Source organism: Schistocerca cancellata, chromosome 4, assembly GCF_023864275.1.
Source record: "Schistocerca cancellata isolate TAMUIC-IGC-003103 chromosome 4, iqSchCanc2.1, whole genome shotgun sequence".
Taxonomy (NCBI): Eukaryota; Metazoa; Arthropoda; class Insecta; order Orthoptera; family Acrididae; genus Schistocerca; species Schistocerca cancellata.
Genome location: NC_064629.1, coordinates 771,040,906 through 771,062,155, shown reverse-complemented (window position 1 = coordinate 771,062,155; position 21,250 = coordinate 771,040,906). Strand labels below are relative to the sequence as shown.

The 21,250-nt window shown below is 42.5% G+C and overlaps 1 long non-coding RNA gene across 3 annotated transcripts in view; it reads left to right on the top strand.

Moving 5' to 3' along the window:
• LOC126183540 (uncharacterized) overlaps window positions 1–21,250 on the top strand; it is a 105,094-nt gene that overhangs the window by 60,587 nt on the left and 23,257 nt on the right. For all 3 annotated transcript variants that reach the window (XR_007536768.1, XR_007536767.1, XR_007536766.1), the window contains one exon: window positions 206–403. This is a non-coding gene — a long non-coding RNA (uncharacterized LOC126183540). The remainder of the gene's footprint in view (window positions 1–205; window positions 404–21,250) is intronic.

Here is a 21,250-nt window from a genome sequence, read left to right as displayed (position 1 = left end):
AAAAATTTTACATATTGCTTTCATTTTTGTTGGTGAGAAATTCTTCATTACACACTTACACACATAAAATGGCTTGAATCAAGTATATTTTGCTTGTATTTACTATGTTTCTGCAGTATTGTACACATTCAGATAATATCAGGTAGAATTGTCGTGAAATTCAGTTGTGTATTGTGTAAGTTTATTGAATGAACCCTGTCTGTAGGTTGACGTCTGGTAACTTAAATACAGCCAAAGCAAGCTGTGGGTAGCAACCCTAGAGAGAAACATTGAGAGCTGCCCAACACTGTGTTCTGCTGCTGGAGTAGTTGAAACACGGCAATATCCTGGAAATGGATTGGCAACCTTGTCATCAATCACTTGCTTCCTGGACCAGAGCTGAATTATCCTTCTACATTCTTAGGTATTCTATTGTAATTTTGAACAATTCCTATGTAAAAAGTAATAACGAGCCACAAAATTTAATTTTTGGGCTGCAAGAGGGTAGTTTGATGCATAAATTAAAATTTCTCTAGTCTTTTGCTTTTTGACCAATGTGCCATACTTTGTGCTACTAGAGCCGTGAGAGAATGTTCATCTCGTCAGTGCCTTGCTAGCTGTATGGTATAGTGCTTGTTCGCTGATGTGGATGCAATTGTAGCCATCCAGCTGAATCTCACTGGTAAAGCAGTGTGTAAAGTCAGTTGTTTTGTCCTTCAATGCGGTTGGAAACAATCAGAACTGAATATTAAGAAAGCCACTGAGAGTTTGTATTGCAGTTTTTGTGCAGACTGAAAAAGCAGTTTTTGAAAATAAAGTGTCAAACTGTTACTTTATTGTTGTTGTAGTTGGTGTTATTATTATTTGTTCAGAAGAGCTTTTCTATTGCTATTTTTAAATGGTGATGGACAAATTGTTTGCCACAGTGAATATTTGCATTTACTTTAAATATTCATTTAATCTGTAGCTTCATAAACCAACTGCCTAAATAAAAGGTGGTACATAGTTTCAGAATGTACAGAATTCTTAATTTGCAATCATGAATGATACAAATTGATAAGAATAAAAGGAATTTAAAAACTATCAACAGAATCATAATGAAGTGTCAGAGGTTACAACGCCAACGTGCCAGCGAGTTCACATGTACAACTCGTCATTATTATGGACACACAAAATTATCACTGCCATTCCTCCCTCCCTGTATTGTGTACTGCAGCTCTCTTGGTACTTCAGCTTGATCTGCTGACCGGCTCTTTTGTGGGTTGGGTGTTGCGGTGGTGATGACTGTTGACTGTGGCACTGGTATGTCCGTCAGCTGTGGAGTGATCTGTTGGGATTGATCAAACATGACTCATTGGCACTGGACTTAATGTGGTGTGGTGTGGTGTATATCAGTGGGGTGTCTGTGGTTGTTGCAGGTAAAATCCATGCCAGTTTGATATTCACAGTTTATACTTTCTGTGACATGCTATTTGTAACTAACTATTACCTCAGTGACCTTTGTTCAACAGTACATTAATGAAATTTAAGATTCCTTTCTTTTTTTTAACTATGTTTTTTTTTCGAAAACTACAAATCTAATGTTAGCTAAGGAAGCCTTTGGGATCAGGGGATTGTATGTACATTTATTTATAATATCTTTTTTTCCGTGTTTTATGTAATAACTTTGGGAGCCCTTTTTTATATCTGATTGTAAAGAAGTTAATTATTGGGTAAATTTCATTTGTAGTTGGCAAATATCTCACATTTTGCAGTGTTTGGTCATGGAGATTCCATTTCAAAATTATATTCAAAAATATGTATGATTATTTTTATAAATGTTGTTTATATTCTGAATCGTGTTCCTTCGGTAAAAGTCAACTCACATGTACAGAAAAAATATGTAAATTTGTTAGTTTTGGAAAGACATAGACATTAATGCCATAAAATTTAATGCTGCTACTTTGCACCAAAGAGTTGTGCTTTCATTGTATAGTTTTTAATGTAACAGTGTCTTCATCTTTTGAAGAGAACAGTTTAGTCGTCACAGTGTTATGGAATGGAGATAAGTCTTCGGCCTGATTACTGTGAACTCATTGTGTAACAAGAGGTCAATTTTACCTAATTCTGCAGCTAATAATGATACAGGGAGCTGTAAGAGAATGCAGTAGTCTCGTCAGTTTTAAATCAGTGTTTGTGTAACTGTGACAAACATTAGCCAAGCTCTTAAAGTTGAAAACGTGATGTTGATTGTTAAAAATGTTGACTCTGGAAATATAGCAGGATAATATTTACCTGTCAATTAATATCTTTGTTGATACTTCACAAATCTGGACCTCAAGAATCATACTCTTAGGATACAAGACGGGCTGAGCAGAAAGATACTTTGAAAAATGAAGATGAGTATCAAAACTGCTTTCAGTTAATGTAGCAACCAGTAATGAAATTGCTAGTCAACAGTATTGTTCCCCATCGCATTCTGGATAGCATTTACGTATCAAATGGCTCGGAGCACTATGGGACTTAACATCTGAGGTCATCAGTCCCCTAGAACTCAGAACTACTTAAACTTAACTAACCTAAGGACATCACACACATCCATGCCCAAGGCAGGATTCGAACCTGTGACCATAGCGATCGCGCTGTTCCAGACTGAAGCACCTAGAACCGCTCAGCCACACCGGCCGGCATTTATGTATCAGATAGAACTGATAAAGAAATGTGAATACCTGGTTTACATCATAAAACATATATTTATGTTGTTTGGACAAAGGGAATGAAATGGTACTGTTAGACATTGTGTGATATCTCTATGGTATGAACATCTCTGCTCAACACTGAAAAAGGACCAGTGTACAGTTGCTATAGGGTTTGATCTTAGTGTTGAAACACCTGATAGTCCTCGTGGTGGGAAGGGGGTGGGAAACGTATATTGGTGCAGTGATGCCTTAACTGCTGCACCAGCTGTGGAAGTTCCTCTGTATCTGGAAGGGATGCTAACAGTAAATAGTTTGGCAGAATCCATAGAGGTTCACCATAAATCATTTCTGCTACAAACACCCTAATGTCCAGTTTGCTTGTCATTCAAAGGCCTAACAATACTGAGGGTGGCATGTTAGTGATGTTTGAGAGTTTATGTACCAACGCTCTACTGCATCATTACTGGCAGGATCATAGCTGTCTGTGTTGTCATTGGTTACCACATGGTATCGTTACCTCCTGGAACAGCGATCAGTTGTAACATAGAGGTGGCACCCAAAGTGTGGGATTCACACACGCGTAAACATTTTTATCGTAGTTTCAGCTGATGGGTTATCAGTGCTGCCTCTGCTTACCTTGTACATCTGTGTATGGCTGTGAATATGTATTTGTACCCATCAGACTGTGGAAGAGGACCTACTGGTTGATGTGTTTGTGACTAAATCTGGCTGGTATACCTTCGAAGTTATCGATCTCAACGTGCACATTATGGCCCACTTTACTTTGTAGGCATGGAGTGCAGGAACATGTCCACTCAAGTGTGCCTTTCTTTGTGGCAGTCCACTTGAAATGGTCCACAAGTAATCTGAATATAGTGTTGGCTTCACAATGAGATATGCAATGGAAACTGTGGAAGGTTATCTATTGGAACTTGTCTGAAATGTATGGTCATGGTTGGTCTTCAGAAACGTTTCACCACAGCTTCAACTTAGATTCAGGTACAGGTCTTTGTTAAAGTTTTAGTCCTTTAGATGAGTCATTTAAAAGTAGTTGGAAGTCAATTAAAAGTAGTAGTAAGTGAGGGTCCATGCTTTGCTCCACACTAGAGTTCTCTGTAGTCCACAATCTGACGCCTAACAAATACAGGAAAAGTAATCGGGTATTAAATTTTGTGCCCCTTTTATGTGGGAATTGTCGTTGTCTTTCATAAAGTGGCTTACAAATTAAAATGTTAAAATGTATCAGAACTGTCTTTGTGAGCTGTCATTTTTGAATGCAGAGATAATGGGTGTCTTGTATATTGCCAGCAGTCTCCTGTGAGTGCATCCATGTGTGGTATCTGGTCTTCCACCATTGCAGGAAGATGTCGCTACAAAATTTACCATTCACAAAAAGCCTATTCTTAGTGATTTGTGATTTTTCACAAAGTTTTCTGCCAGTGTGTAGATGTTGTAAGCTGGAAAAGTATAGCCTAAGAATGTGACCCCCCCCCCCCCCCCTCCCCTGCAGGTCCAGGGGTTAGAATAGGCCCGAGTCATTCCTGCCTGTAGTAAGAGGCTACTAAAAGGAGTCCCACATGTTGGCCTTTATGTAATGGTCACGTGTAGTGTTTGACCTCCATTTTTCAAAATTTTCCTGAAGAGTGAGCCAATTGGGGAAGGACGCCTTACATGGTGCATCGTGTCCATGCGCTGAGACCTATCGCATCCTTCATCGACTTGGATCTCCACTTCTGCTCATTCTCCAACTGTTGGGTGAGGTCACCCTCCTGGGTGCATATTTTTCCATCAACTGTGCAGTATCATTTTCTACGCTGACAATGATCATAAGCTTGCTTGCTTGGTTGCACCTGATATCCAGCATGGTAGCAAGTCTGTTGTGGTGGGGCCGCCATGTACCCTGTTGGTTATAGCCCCCTAACCACACAGGGATCGCTCTGCTGACGCCTGTGCCACTAACGCCCCATGTATGCTGAGAAGTAGATACCCCTCACCCTGGGGCATCAGGACTCCTGGCAATAACCAACCTGCCAGGCGGCCTTTGCTGTGGCTGGGTGGTGCCCGTGGGAGGGCCCTTGGTCGAAGTGGGTGGCATCAGGGCGGATGACACGTGATGAAGCGTAGTACATCGTCTCTTGCTGGTGGTCAAACACCAGCAGTCTCTAAGCGTTCCTGGGCTCAATTCAATGCACAGTAGTGTGACCCCTAATCGTTCCCCTCCATGGCCTCACCGAGGGAGGAACGTCAGGCTAAGGATGGCAGTGGCTTTTATTCGCCCTGGTACCTTCTATCTTAGATAGCTGATGGGGAATCTTTCATGATGATGAAGCGTCAGTTTTTTCTTGAGCATTTAGAGGACAAGTTTGGGGAGGTGGAGGGCTTGTCCATAATGACATCTGGGTCAGTCTTGATCAAAACAGCATTCTCTGCCCAATCACGGGTGTTACTTGCTTATGACAAGCTGGGGGATGTTTCTGTAACCATCACACGCCATAATAGCTTAAATTTGGTCCAGGGTATCAAATTTCACAGGGACCTTCTTTTGCAGTCTGACGATGAGCTGCATGCCAATTTACAGAGGCGAGGTGTACATTTTGTTCGGCGTGTCCACCGGGGTCCAAGGGATAATCAGGTGGCCACTGATGCCTTCATCTTGGCCTTCAAGGGTGATACATTACCTGAGATGGTCAAGGTGATGGTCTACTGCTGTGATGTGAAGCCCTATATCCCTCCCCCAATGCGGTGCTTTAAATGTTGGAAGTCCGGCCATATGTCTTCCCTCTGTACTTCCAGCATCACATGTCGACATTATGGATGCCCATCACATCCCAATACTCCATGTGCTCCGCCTCCCATCTGTGTCAACTGCACAGAGCACCATTTGCCTTGCTTGCTTGACTGCAGGATTGTCCAGAAATCAAGGAAAACCATGGAGTAAAAGACCCTGGACGACTGACCTACACTGAGGCTGTGAGGAAATTTGAATGCCTACATGCTGTATGTATGACGTCCTCTTACGCCACTGCTACAACAGTTCTAGCCCCATCAGTTCCACCAACCCTAGTCACATCTCGGAGCTGGAAGACTACACCTGCCACCTTGATGGTGGGGGACACTTCCCTCCATGTTGCTCCTGCACCACCTACTTAGGGAGCAACACCCCCCCCCCCCCCCATCCCCCCAACTATCGGGGATATCAGACCCCACTTCTGCACTGGAGCAGTGTAAGTCTTCTTTGGCTCCTCTTGCTAGGAAGGGGTCTCTTGGGTCACTCCTTTCCCAGGTTTCTGCTAGTGGAAAAGTGACACCTGCCAGTGGCTGAAGAGCCCAAAAGCAACGGGTCATAGGGTTTCACGCTTGTCCCCAGTCATGGAGACTGAGCCAGTGAAGTCCTCCCAGCCAGGGAAACACAAGCAGCAGTGAGAGAAAGCCATAAAGAAGATCCCCAAGACCAAGAAAACTGTGGTGGCACCCACACCACTGCTACCTACAAGCTCTGCGTCTGCGGATGAGGTGGAGATTCTGGCGTCTGCTGAGGACCTAGATCTCACCGGACCCTCAGACACAAGGGATATAGACTGCTCAGGCAGTAAGTTGGTGGCAGCAGGTGACCCTGAGACATAAACTGCCTCATTGAATGTTCCATGCCTTCCCAGTCTCACGATCACGTCATTCTCCAGTGGAATTCGGCAGTTTCTTCCACAACCTGGATGAGCTACGGCAACTGTAAAGCTTTACACCTGCTGTTTGCACTGCCGTGTAGGAAACCTGGTTGCCGGCAGTGTGGACCCCTGCCCTCCACAGCTATAACGGATATTACAGGAACCGTAGCAATTACAATGAGTGTCAGGTGGAGTTGGTGTTTATGTCCTAAACTCAGTCTGTAGTCAAACTGTGCCCCTTCAAACCCCTCTTGAAGCTGTGGCTGTCAGAATAAGGACGACACAAGAAATAACTGTCAGCAGTGTATATCTTCCTCCAGATGGTGCAGTACCCCTGAATGTATTAGCTGCACTGATTGATCAACTCCCTAAACCTTCCCTACTTTTGGGAGATGTTAATGCCCATAACACCTTGTGAGGTGGCATCGTGCTTACTGGCTGAGGCAGAGATGTCGAAACTTTACTGTCTTAGTTCGACCTCTGCCTCTTAAATACTGGGGCCGCCACACATTTCAGTGTGGCTCATGGTAGTTACTTGGCCATTGATTTATCAGTTTGCAGCCCAGGGCTTCTGCCATCTATCCACTGGAGAGAACATGATGACCTGTGTGGTAGTGACCACTTCCCCATCTTTGTGTCACTGCCCCGGTGTCAGGCCCACGGACGCCTGCTCAGATGGGCTTTAAACAAGGCAGACTAGGAAACTTTCACCTCTGCTGTCATTGTTGAATATCCCCCATGTGGGAACATCGATGTGATGGTTGAGCAGGTGACTACAACAATCCTTTCTGCGGCAAAAATGCAGTCCCTCGCTTCTTAGGGTGCTCCCGTGAAGGCAGTCCCTTGGTGATCGCCGGAAGTTGCTGAAGCAATTAAGGAGCGTCATTGAGCTCTACAGCAGCATAAGCGGCACCTTTCCCTGGAGCACCTCATAGCCTTCAAATGGCTGCGTGCACGCATTCGCCAACTTAACCAATGATGGAAGCAGGAGTGTTGGCAGAGGTAAGTCTCGACCATTGGGTGCCATACATGACCTTCCCAAGTCTGGGCAAGGAACAAACATGTTTTCGGGTACCAGACCCCAACAGGTGCTCGCGGTGTTACCATAAATGGTGTGTTACCTATCGACGCAATCGCGATTGCTGAGCACTTTGCTGAGCAGTATGCTAAAGCCTCTGCATCAGAGAATTACCCCCCACCCCCCACCCCACCCCAGCCTTTTGCACTCTCAAACTGTGGCTGGAAGGGAAAGTCCTCTCGTTCACTACACGCAACAGTGAATCCTAAAACGCCCCATTTACAGAGTGTGAGCTCGTCAGTGCCCTTGCACATTGCCCCAACACTGCTCCTGGGCCAGATTGGATCCACAGTCAGATGATTAAACATATCTGACTACAAGCGACATCTTCTCGTCATCTTCAACCGGATCTGGTGCGATGGCGTCTTTCCACCACAATGACAGGAGAGCTCCATCATTCCTGTGCTCAAACCCGGTAAAAACCCACTTGATGTGGATACCTATCGGTTCATCAACCTCACCAACACTCTTTGTAAGCTGCTGGAACGTTTTGGTGGTTGGGTTGGGTCCTGGAGTCACGTTGCCTACTGAGTCCATGTAGTCCAGGGCGTCGCTCTACCACTGATAATCGTGTCTCTCTCGAGTCCGCCATCCGAGCAGCCTTTTCTAGACATTAACAGCTAGTTGCCGTCATTTTCATTTATGAAAAGCGTATGACATGACCTTGCGACATCATATCCTTACCATATTATACGGGTGGTGTCTCAGAAGCCCACTCCAGATTTTTATCCAAAATTTCCTGTTACTTTGTAGTTCCTGTGTCCAAGTTGGTGCCTCCGATAGTTTCTCCTCCCCCCCCCCTCCCTCCTCCCCCCTCTCCAATGTCCAGGAGAATGGACTCCTGCAGGGCTCCGTATTGATGTATCTCTATTTTTAGTGGCCATTAATGGTCTAGCAACAGCTGTAGGGCCATCGGTCTCGCTGCAAAGTTGTGTGTTATGCACTTCTGTTGGCATCGTATTGTTCATCCAGACCCAGAACTTTACCTTAATGATGATCCACTCACTGTAGTGGAGACGTATCGATTTTTGGGACTGGTTTTCGATGCCTGGTTGACTTGGCTTCCTCACCTTCGTCAGCTTCAGCGGAAGTGCTGGCAGCACCTCAATGCCCTCTGCTGCCTGAGCAACACCAGCTGGGGTGCACATCGCTCTACGCTGCTGCTGCTCTGCAGAACCCTTGCTCAATTCCACCTTGACTGTGGGAGTCTGGTTTATGGTTCAGCGGCGCCCATAACATTGTTTACTTGACCCAGTGCACCACTGTGGCATTCGCCTAGTGGCAGGAGCTTTTAGCACGAGTCCGGTGACCAGTATCCTTCTGGAGGCCAGAGTCCCCCCATTGCATGTTAGGCGTGCACAACTGCTGGCCAGTTACGTTGCACACGTTCGTGGTTCTCCTGCACATCTGAATCAACGTCTCCTTTCCCCACCCATGGTGGTTCATCTCCCGCATCGGCGGCCCAGATCAGGGCTTACAATTGCAGTTCATGTCCGATCCCTTCTTGCCGAAAAGGAGTCCTTCCCTTTACCACCTATACTTCTGGTCCATTCATGTACACCTCCGTGGTGTACACCTAGGCTGCGGCATCGCCTGGACCTTTACATGGCCCTAAGGACTCAGTTAACCCTGCGGCTCTCAGCTGCGACTTCCTCTCGATCTTAGACATGTGTGGAGGCCATGAAGTGGTCTGCACTGATAGCTCGATAGCTGATCATCACGTCGGCTTCACGTATGTCCATGGAGGACATATTGAACAATACTCCTTGCCTGATGGCTGCAGTGTTTTCACTGCCGAGCTGGTGGCTACATCTTGTTCTGCTGAGTACATCAGTTCATGCCCTGGTGAGTCGTTTCTTCTGTGTACGGACTCTGTGAGCAGCCTACACGCTGTCAACCAGTGCCACCCTTGTCATCCTTTGGTAGTGACCATCCAGGAGTCCCTCAATGCCCTGGAACGGTACAGTCATTCAGTGCTGTTTGTGTGGACCCCAGGTCACATCAGAATCCCAACCAATGATCTTGCCGACAGGCTGGCGAAACAGGACCCCAGGTCACATCAGAATCCCAGGCAATGATCTTGCCGACAGGCTGGCCAAACAGGCTACGCGGAAACCGCATATGGAGATAGGCTCCTCTGCAACTGACCTGTGTTCAGTACTATGTTGCATGGTTTTGTGGCTTTGGGAGACGGAATGGCATAACCTCAGTATGCACAACAAACTGCGTGCCATTGAGGAGACTATGAATGTGTGGAACTCCTCGCGGGTCTCTCGCTGGGACTCTGTGACTCTGTCGGCTCCGCATTGGCCACGCTCGAGTGACACATGGCTACCTCCTGCGCTGTAAAGACCCATCTCAGTTTCGGTGTTGCGCCCGGCTGACAGTGGCCCATATCTTGGTGAGTTGTCCTTCTTTGGCTGCCCTGCGATGGACTCTTCAGTTACTGGACTCATTGGCATTAACCCTTTGCCTTACGATTTAAGTTCCGTTAGCGTGAGCCGTAAGTGGCTGCAAGGTACGGATGCGCCTTACAATTTCCGGTGTTTACACACGCTAAGGCTGCGGTGCACTATGCCTGGTGGCGTCCGAAGTCGTGCAGACACCCTTGAGTTTTGTAAGTACGTATGTGATATACCAGTAACGTGACATTTCTACAGATATCATAAATAATGACAATTAGTTGCCCATTGGAAACGAAGCATTCATTGTCTCAAATGCAATGATATATTCACAAATGTTTTATTTCCCTTTATATGCAAACATACATTGATGAAATACATCTTAATAATAATATTCACAACAATGCAGTGATCTAAGACTGTATAATATTTTGTTCAAAACATTCTGGGACCTGTTACGTTAGTACGTTGGCAAACATATTTTCAAATGCAACGTCTTCACAATGACATGTACACGAATTTAATAGTCTTAGATTGTATGACATTGTTCAAAACAATCTGGCACATGTAATGCAACCATGCACTTTTTGCAGTCCCACATTGTTTAGCTGCGTCGTTTATGCTTTCTGCATACTACACAAGCTTTCGCAGGATTTACATTTGATGGTGTTGGATCAATATGTTTGGGAAAATGTGTCCAGTGTTGCACGTGCAATCTTTGTGGTATATCGCCGTATGCTAATCATCCCTTCCGGTTATATTCCGGTAAAGGTGTAGTTTTCAACAATGATTCTGCAATGTGGATCGTATATACTGTGTAGCTCTGTCGTTTGCCGCAATGTATTTTGTAATACAAAAAGTACGTGTTAAATAAAGCAACATCAAATAGCTAAAAGAATATCTTGCGGTATCCTTTCATACATTTTCTCATCACAGGGAAGCATGCGAGCATCTGATCTTGGTGATCAATTCCAATCATGCCTCTATTGTATTCGATGACACATTTCGGTTTCCACGACACATTGCGGAGAGGTGTCTGTGGCAATCATTTCTGCTGTTGAATGTTTTGTGGGAAGTGTGTAAACGTGTTGTTTATCTTTCCATTTTAGTGCCAATATTCCATTACAACTTCTCACTGTATATTCTCCCTTCTTTAATTTTGCGTTCAGGTAGTCTGTGGGCATATTTTTTTTAGTGTACTGTTCCAATCACATTAGTTTGATTGCTGAAGAGAGTTTTGGAAAGTTTCGGTGAAGAAAACCAGTTATCTAAATAGAGTATGCCCTTAGTGTAATATAGACTGTGATAGTTCCAGAACTACACTTTCAGAGGCGCTACCACTAGCATCACATTTGTTACTATCCGTGTATATCTTAAAATCATAGAAGTATCCTGAACTTGACTCACACAATTTATAAATTTTAATACCAAACCTCACTCTTTTTTGATGGGTTAAATTTTGTTGGATAAAACACCCCTTAAATTTAATTAATGATTCATCAGGGGTAATATTCTCTTGCATTGTGTACACTTCCTTAAATTTTTGATTGAACATATCTATGACTGGCCTTAGTTTGTACATCTTTTCTGTGTTGTTGGCTAAACTGTTTTTCGCTAGATGCAGAAATCTACTTATGTGCAGAAATCTCCTGAATGGCATCGTCTTCCTAGATACTGGCGTTTCTATAATGGCCCTCCTAGACCAGTACATCTGAATCGACTGTTTCCGTACATCAGCCATGATTATACATAGCGCAATGTATATTTTTATTTCATTACAGCCGATAGGAGACCACTTATGGTCTGTTTTTTGTCTCTTCTATTCATTGTTGAGTACGTCTTGTGCATATCTATTCGTCTCAGTTAAGATGTTTTCCGAAAATCTACTATTAAATATTTCATAGAAAACGTCTAATTCTCTTATGCCTGTACTCACGTGCTGTAAAGCTGCTTCCTTTATTCTGGGAATTTCCGTATACGTCCAGATCATTGGTGCATTGTCTTCCTTTTGCCACATCCATGACTCTGATTGTTGCTGGTAGGTTTGCTCTTCTTCGTCAGTATCATCTTCAATCACCAGCCGCTTACACCATTTTCATACAGTAGGTAAAACATCGCTACCACTGTCACTGCTGCTGTCAAAATATCCTGCAAAATCATTGTTGGCTATGCCACCACATGTCTCCCTTTCCTCGTGAACACATTTGCTACATGTTGGGAACATTGTGAAAGTATTTTTGTAATGTCGGCAGGTCCGATAGTGGCGAAGAACACTTCGTGTATGCCACGTGTACTTGATCAGATCTGCAACGTGTCACAGATGTTCTGTTTACATTTGGCACAGCTGACCGATGACGTCTCTCACACGACATACGCTTGTTCGGAGCGGTAAACATACCACGTCTCTGATACATCTAGGTGATGTTTGGCCAGGTCTGCATGCTATATCTCTCGCACGACATTGTAAGCTAAGGGGTTAATTTTAGCTGACAACGCCTCGTCGGCTAATTTAGTTTTACGTTTTATACATGACTGTGGGTTTTATCATGCTATATAAGTTTTAGCACATGTCCTTTATGCCTTTGTGTTCTCCACTCTAATGCTTTTAGGCTGGGTGTTTTAATGTGTTGCAGAGTGGCTGGCTTTTCCTTTTTATTCTCGTGGTCGGTCAGCCATAGTCATATGCTCTCTTGTTTTTATCCCTTCTACCTGTTTCTTGCTTCTCTCTGTGGTTTTCTTTTCCTATTTTGTCCATAGCAGTGTTGGCTGGCCTTCTGTCATCTTCTGGTTCTTCCATTCTCCTGTTATTGCGCTGTACTTCTCCTTTATTTTCTTCTTTCCCTTGTGTAGTTACTTTTCTGGGAACAAGGGACCTATGACCTCACAGGTTAGTCCCTTCACCCCCCCCCCCCTCCCTCCCCCTCCTTTAAACCAACGAACCAAGAATGTGACTTTGAGTCTTCCTCGTGATGCATTTTTTTTCATTTACTACCATCCCATGGTCAACAAACCATGCGCGTGCCGGCACAAGTGTTGTTCATGCACTTGAGCATTAGGAGAGCACATTAAAAATATCGTTAAAGTGGAACAAAATGGATGTCTTTTTGAATACCTGGTCAATGAAGCTTCGTGAACTTTGTGGTGTGTTCTTGAGGCCAAAAAGACATGAATAAAAATTTGAGCAAACTGAACGGTATAACCTTCGCTGTCTTTGGAACACAATTAGCAGCTATTGGTATTTGATTATAGGCTCTCTCACTATTGAGAACACTAAAAACTTCAGTGCCAACCAATGAACACAAGAAGTCTTGTATGCTGGACACCCGGTATGTGTCCTGGATCATTCTTTCATTTAGTGCATGGTAATCTCTATATGGTCTCAAAGATTTAACTTTGTTGCAGATTAGGTGTGAGGGTGATGACCACAAACTGTCGGACTGCCAAATAACTCCTGATTGTAACACTTCTTAGAATATTTTCTTTGTCTGTTCAGCCTTTCAGACACAATTCTGTGTGCACAGAGCAAGATGGGTTGTCCTAGTGTTGTACGGTTGTAGTGTACTATACAGTGTTTGATTTACTTGCATTGAACCTGTTCTTCTGAAACATTTGCCAATTCTTCTGTGTGATCGTCCAAAGGGTTCAGTGTTTCAGCTGCATTACGTTTCTTCAATGGGAATGTATTGTCATTTCTGTTTAATACTTGTTATATGATGTATACTCAAGGACACTGCACTATTGTCTATAAAGCTTAACAATCGTGCTCCCTGTGCATCAACTGCTAGTGCAAAATATGTTAAGTAGTCAGCAGTAACAAGAGACCACATAAACCAATTAGAGAAAAGCACATCGACTGTGCACATATGTTGTGTGTTGAATTATTAGCAGCCTACAGCACATCTTGTTCATTCCAAGGTGCATAATTGACAGGGAGCATGCAGCTGTCTGAGATGATGTCTCCCAATAACATTGTGCTGATATGTTTGTGAGATACAGAATCATTTTGGTGTGGTAGACTACGTGCAGAGGATGACTGTTGATGTCATGTAGGCACTACACTGTTACTTCGTTGTCCTTTAGGTAAGTGGTGGTGATGTGCATTTGGCCCCATCTCGACCAAAATATGTATAACAGCACAGTTTGTGAGAGTCTTTCTGCTGTTGTCATGTTTTGTTGTGCAGTGTTGCTGGTTTGAAGTGATCTTGGAGCACTGTCATCGCTGCTGGTGCGTAACTGCATTGTCAGTGCCTCCACTGTTGCTCTTAAATCTCTAATCTTACCAGAAACTTTAGACGGGATTTGCAGCATAATGGCTGTGTGCAGTTCAGAGATGTAGTTTCAGTTGGGTTTGACTGACTGCGGTAGATTTTATTTGACAGGCCTGACAATGTAATTGCAGCTGTTGGAGTTGACTTGAGTGTCATATACCATATGAGGCTGAGATGGAAGTTCCTGCTGCCAAATGTGTAACAAATTGTCAAACACTGTGGAGCCTGTGTACTAAGTTGCGGAGGTGATGCCAGAACAAAGATGGTGTTCTGTTACCTAATTTAGCACCTGTCTCTGACCCTGAGGTCAATTGGTTTTTTGCATTGGGAGATTAGCTCTTGCTTCAGCTTGCTGTAAGCTCTGTCTACCAACAGGTGCATTGTAGTGTCAAATATGAATGTTGTGGTTTGATGGTCTAAGTTGCTTATCAACAAGTGAATTGACTGTGTCGTTGGTGACCTTTCCTTTGTTGTAATATGTTTTCCATCACCGCAAACCACATGTGCGGTTGAGGTGGTTTGATGGACAGGGCCCACAATTACAAGCTCTGTGTTTGTGAACTGCTGAAACCGAAGGGTAGATACTATGTTGTTTCAAACTGTGAGCTTGGCTCTGCTATAGCATTTGTTGTTATATCTGGTTGTTATGCAGTGTGTTTTACTTGAACCTGCAGGTATTTTAAATATTGCTAAGCATAATCCTGCTCCCCACCAAAAGCATCTGCTGTATTATGATGGTGTGTGTGTGTTGTTGACTTCATGCTGTCTTATGAATTCACATTGTGTTTGTTGTTCTTTGTATGTTTCATACTCGTATTTGTCGAAATAAAGCTTTTTTACTCTGGAGCCTGATAATTTCCTCAGAGGTGATGTGGAAATGTTTGCAGTCTGTACTGCTATTCTCACACAACTTGGCTGCTAGCCATTTACGCCATTCACACTGAAAGGTGTGAAAACGTTTAGACAGTGTCACTAATTATGTAGCTTCATATATTATCTACATAACTGTCACTACATAGGGTTTCAGGATGTACAGAGTTCTTCATTTTCGATTATTAATGTTACAAATTGATAAGAATAAAAGGCATTGAAGAACTTGCAACAACAGTACTCAAAATAAAGTGGCAGAGGTCACAGCACTGATATGCCAGAGAGTTTATTTGTCCAACGTGCTATTCTTACAGCACACATTTACACATAGAAGTATCACTGCCATAAACCATGAGAGCAAAAACAGAACACTCAGTTGGAAGCTGGTAATGTAGGTATAAATCTAAAATCATTTCAGATGGTTGGTCACCATGATGATAAAGCAATTGATGCTGGAGGATTTTACCTAACTGTTCAATGGTGTAACATGCACTACAGTTACCAAAAAGACAAGTACGTGTGTTCTTAAATAGCCTAGAATGATTTACCTTTTTTTTAAACTGCAGGCCCTATTGATTTAACTGTTAAAATTCTTGGCAACGTTGATTCAGTATTTTGTGGGACAGGTTATAGTTGGTTCTTTGGGGAGGTACATTTTGTAAAATTTAGTTTATGCGCCTGTAGGATCAAGTTGGTAGGAGAGTGATTGTTGCTGCTCAGTTTCTGATTTGTAGCTTACATACGATTCCTCTTCACAATGGGACGAACTGCGGCAACTTCAGAGACCTTAACAAGCTAGTGGCTGAGGTTAGTACACATGCTGGATGACTCCATTTGTATACAGCTGTTATGAAGAGAACTGGAACTTCTAGGGCCACTAGGAGCTCGCGCAATTCACAAGTCGCTTTTTGTGTCTGATTGAGGATGAGACAGGTCAGGTCCTAGCAGTCTGTTATGGCAATGACTTCTCAATCATTCTTGTGTAAATGTTGTGATCATGTAGAGACATTGTTAATATGAAACCATTAGGCAATAAATTAAGAGCAAACTATGCTGGCTACAAGACATTGCATTAAAAATCTGCCCCATGCTCTACTAGATGAACCTCTTATTGCCGTTTTAGTTTCTCTGTCATAAGCATACTGCAGACAGAATAGCTAATTCATCAGATGGTTTTTGCTTTTATGAACAAAGTACCAGCATTGATTATTCTGTAGTCATTATGGGCAGAAATAACCTTACCCTTCTTGTGGTTGTTACAGATTCACTGGTATCTTTGCTTAAAGGTGACATACTACAGATGTTACTGTCGGTGTATTGTATTCAGTTTTACATACCCTGCTTTCGTTTCTTCACGCCTTTCCAGTGAGTTATTGCACAAAATTTCTGCAAAGTGTCCACACAAATACTTTGAAGCCTTACATTACTTGAAGCTTACAGAATTTCTCTGTGGATGGTAGTATTTTGTAGTCAGTCCTCTGTTGTTGTCTTCTCTTTTGTGTTCCTTTGTCTGGGGGTAGAGCAAATGGCAGTATTCTTAAGAAAAATCTTTTGATGAAAATATGTTGCCTAAAAGTAATATTTACACTATAAAAACTGCTGGTGCTCCAGAAGGGAAAATCACATATGGTGAATAAGCTTTTCACTTTGCCTTATGCTTAAGACAGAAAACAAAAGTAATTGTATACAATATTAATTTATAATGTCATTGCAGTGGATCACTCTGAATATTGTAAGTACCTATGCTCTAGACCTTAACCCTAGCTACAGAAATGGGAGTAAAAGTCATTAGCTGATACTTCCGGTATTTTGTCTCTCGGTCAACACAGCAGCTGAGTCTTTGATGCAAGCTGTGCTCCTTACTTTAAAGCCTGCTCAAAAAACACATTAGCTATGGAAAAACATTCTTCTTGCTGCTAGTATGATTTGTACTTTGTGCCATCGCAGAATATGTTTGGCAACTCTGTGATCGATATCCCAAATCATGGAAAAGCAGCATAGTTTATTTCCAAGATCAGAAACGTTCAATCGCCTCGTGGTTACTGACCTGTCTGAATATTATCTACTGTTTCCGAAGCCCTGGAATATATTGTTCACGACCAAATTACTGACACTTGTATGTATTTCACTTGTTAGATAAATATCAATCCATCTTTCATTAACACCACAGGACTAACACTATGCTAGTCAAGGTAACTGATGACCTAAAATGTGCCATGGACAATTGTGAGGCCACAGTTTTGGCTTTACTAGGTTTCAGAAACGCTTTTGATACGGTCAATTTTGACTTACTGCTGAGCTAAATTTCTTGGTGCCCTGAAGTGGTGTTAAACCTACTTGAAAACAAAACGGCAAAGGGTTGTCTGTGGGAACGAAAAATTTTCCTGGAAATACCTTCCTTCAGGAGTGCCACAAGGCCCAGTCTTTGTTGGCCCCTTTATATAAGTGCCAGACCTGAAGATATAAATACTGTGAGTGCTAAGAAGAATGATGATCTGTCTTCAGCGCAACACAGGCGAGAAACCTGGGATTTCCACTAAATGCAGGAAAGTTGCAAGTAATCTTAATTTCCCATCAGAAATTAATAGGTTCAGAATTCCACCATCAGTTGCCCCCCATTCAACTTGACGGCATCCAGATACTGTATCGGAAAGCAGTGAAGAACGTGGATCTAATTTTGGATGAACACGAAATTGGGCAGAGGATACTGCGACTGTAAGTCGGCAGACTTCATCTTGCCCCTCTGCCCTCAAAAAATTTTGAAAGTTATTTCTCCAGGATCTGAAATGCAAACTTATGCAGTCACTCATTCTTCTGAACCTCCACTATTGTGATGTAATTAAACGTGGTACAAGCATTGAAAACACCAGATGGTTAAAGCTAACCACGAGTGCTTGTGTGTGATAAAGGCCTCACCTATCTAGTATCCTAGCTGTGTTGATTCATAAAACAAAATCATTGGCAAAATCCTTCACTGTCACTGCTGTCTGCATATGGAACAAGTTGCCCCACAGTCTATGTGTAGTTCAATCTTATGCTACTTATAAGAAAAACTTGTAGAAATTCCTCCTGTCGTCTTCATAGTACTTCCCCAAAATCAGCACATATGCCCAACCTACCTTATTGTAATTTCTAATTATTTTTGTATTTAGCATGTAGGAATATAAACACTGAGTGTTTTCCATATGTGTATTATTGTAATTTTTATTTTTCTAAGTTTAGTATGTCATGCTTACAATAATATATGCAATGTAAAATATGTACAATGCTTGGTTAGGTGTAAGGGTGGGCGTGGTGGCCCTAATGTTGCCATTTTAAATAATCAGGTTAGTAAAGTATTTTGAGTGATTTTTCATGGACACTATGATTTTGAGTTAAAAAATTTTAAGTTTTTGAATTGAGGAAGGTCATTCATTTCACACAGAATCTAAAACTGATCTCATCTTGTACATTGTGAATTATCTGTGTTGTCAACCACAGCAGCATTGAGCAAGGAACGCATGCTGCCGCGGCACTGGTTAAGTAATAGCAAAGTCAAGTTGCCGTAGTTGTTGGTCACATTCTCACTGGGACCTTCAGTGCTTCTGCCAGCTTTTTACCTATCCTCTCATAGTTACAAGCTACTAGATCGAAAATCAACAAATCAGCAACAAAATCTTGAGAAACATTCTCCATTGTAAACATACTTGCAACAGTTCTGACAACAAATGCCAACTGCAGTGAACACACATGTGGGGAGCAGCTGGTAGTATACATCACCCTCTTTATGCCACCACATAAAAATGAAGGATGTACCCAGCCCTCTGCTAGAGTTTTTTTAATAGAGCTAAGAAGTTAATTTATTTTTATTAAGTCAACATAAAGGAACTGTATCTTGTCACTGGTAATAATACCTACATCTACATTCACACTAAGAAAGCCAATAACATGGTGGAGGGCACCATTTACCACTACTAGCCATTCAGTTTCCTGTTCAACCAGCAACTGGAGTATGGGAAAAATGAATGTGTATATGCCTATGTATGAACCCTAATTTCTCTTACCTTGTGTTTGGGTTCTTATGCAAAATGTACATTGGTAGCACTAGACTAATTCAGCAGTCATCTGCAAATGCCATTTCTTTTAAGTTTCTCAATAGTGTTTCACAAAAAAAGTCGTCTTCTGTCCAGGGACTCCCATTTGAGTTCACAGAGCATTCCATAATACTCGTGTTGATAAATCTACTGGTAACAAATCTAGCAGCATGCCTCTGAATTAATTTGATGTCTTCTTTTTATCCGACCTATTGGGGTCCCCAAACACACGAGGAGTACTGAAGAATGGATCCACAAATGTTTTGTATATGGGCTCATTTATTGATGAGCTATAATTTCGTAGAATTCTCCCACTAAACCAAAGCCGACCCTTTGTCTTTTATGGTAACAACACTATGTGCTCGTTCCATTTCATATGGCTTTGTAACATTATGTCTAGTGACTGAATAAACTTCACTGTGTGAAGCAGCACACCCCTAGTACAGTGTTCTAGCATTACATGATTGTTTCTCCTACTTTTCTGTGTAAACTTACTTTTTTGCACATTCAGAGAAAGCTGGCATTGATCACATCAAAGAGAAATTGTGCCTTAAGTCATGTTGTACCCTCCTACAGTCAGTCAGATGACACATACCCATACACTACAGCATTATCAGCAAGTATCACAGATTGCTATTCTTCTTATCTGTCAGATTATGTATGTAGAGAATGACTGATCCTCTTTCATTTCCCTGGGAAACTCCTGATGATATCCTTGTCTCTGATTAACACTTACAATCTAGGTCAACATACTGGGTTCTATTACATAAAAAAAGTCCTTGAGCCACTCACATATTTGAGAGCCTATTCCCTTTGTGTGGATCTTTAAGTGTCCAGTGGCGTAAAATGCTTTCTGGAAACGTAGGAATGTAGTAACTACATGTTGCCATTTGTCCAAAATTTGCAAAATATTATGCAAAACAAGGCAAGCAGAGTTTGACATGAGGTATACTGTCTGTCAATGGTGATTTGTGGGTAGAAGCTTTTGTCTCAAGGAAATTTGTTATATTTTAACTTAAAATATGTTAAAGAATTCTGCAGCAAACTATCATCAAGGATATAGCTCTGTAATTTTGTGCATCTGATCTTATACCCTTCTTATATACAGCAGCTATGGTTGACTTTTTCCAGCCACTTGGGACTTAGTATTGGGCGAGAGATAAGTGATAAATTCTAAATTAGAGGCCAATGCCAGAGAGTACTCTCAGTAAAACCAAACTGGAATTCCATCTTGACCTTCTTGCTTTATAAACGCTTTCAGTTGCTTCTCAATGCCAGGTATGCCTATTACTACAGGGCTATTACAAATGATTGAAGCGATTTCATAAATTCACTGTAGCTCCATTCATTGACATATGGTCACGACACACTACAGATACGTAGAAAAACTCATGAAGTTTTGTTCGGCTGAAGCCGCACTTCAGGTTTCTGCCGTCAGAGTGCTCGATAGCGCAGTGAGACAAAATGGCGACAGGAGCCGAGAAAGCGTATGTCGTGCTTCAAATGCACTCACATAAGTCAGTCATAACAGACGCAACGACACTTCAGGACGAAGTTCAACAAAGATCCACCAACTGCTAACTCATTCGGTGATGGTATGCGCAGTTTAAAGCTTCTGGATGCCTCTGTAAGGGGAAATCAACGGGTCGGCCTGCAGTGAGCGAAGAAACGGTTGAACGCGTGCGGGCAAGTTTCACGCGTAGCCCACGGAAAATTGGCTCATGCTACAACTGGAGACCGACAGCGCCGACTTCATCTTTCAACAGGATGGTGCTCCACCGCACTTCCATCATGATGTTCGGCATTTCTTAAACAGGAGATTGGAAAACCGATGGATCGGTCGTGGTGGAGATCATGATCAGCAATTCATGTCATGGCCTCCACGCTCTCCCGACTTAACCCCATGCGATTTCTTTCTGTGGCGTTATGTGAAAGATTCAGTGTTTAAATCTCCTCTACCAAGAAACGTGCCAGAACTGCGAGCTCGCATCAATGATGCTTTCGAACTCACTGATGGGGACATGCTGCGCCGAGTGTGGGAGGAACTTGATTATCGGTTTGATGTCTGCCGAATCACTAAAGGGGCACATATCGAACATTTGTGAACGCCTAAAAAAACTTTTTGAGTTTTTGTACGTGTGTGCAAAGCATTTTGAAAATATATCAAATAATAAAGTTATTGTAGAGCTGTGAAATCGCTTCAATCATTTGTAATAACCCTGTATGTCCATGCCACACCA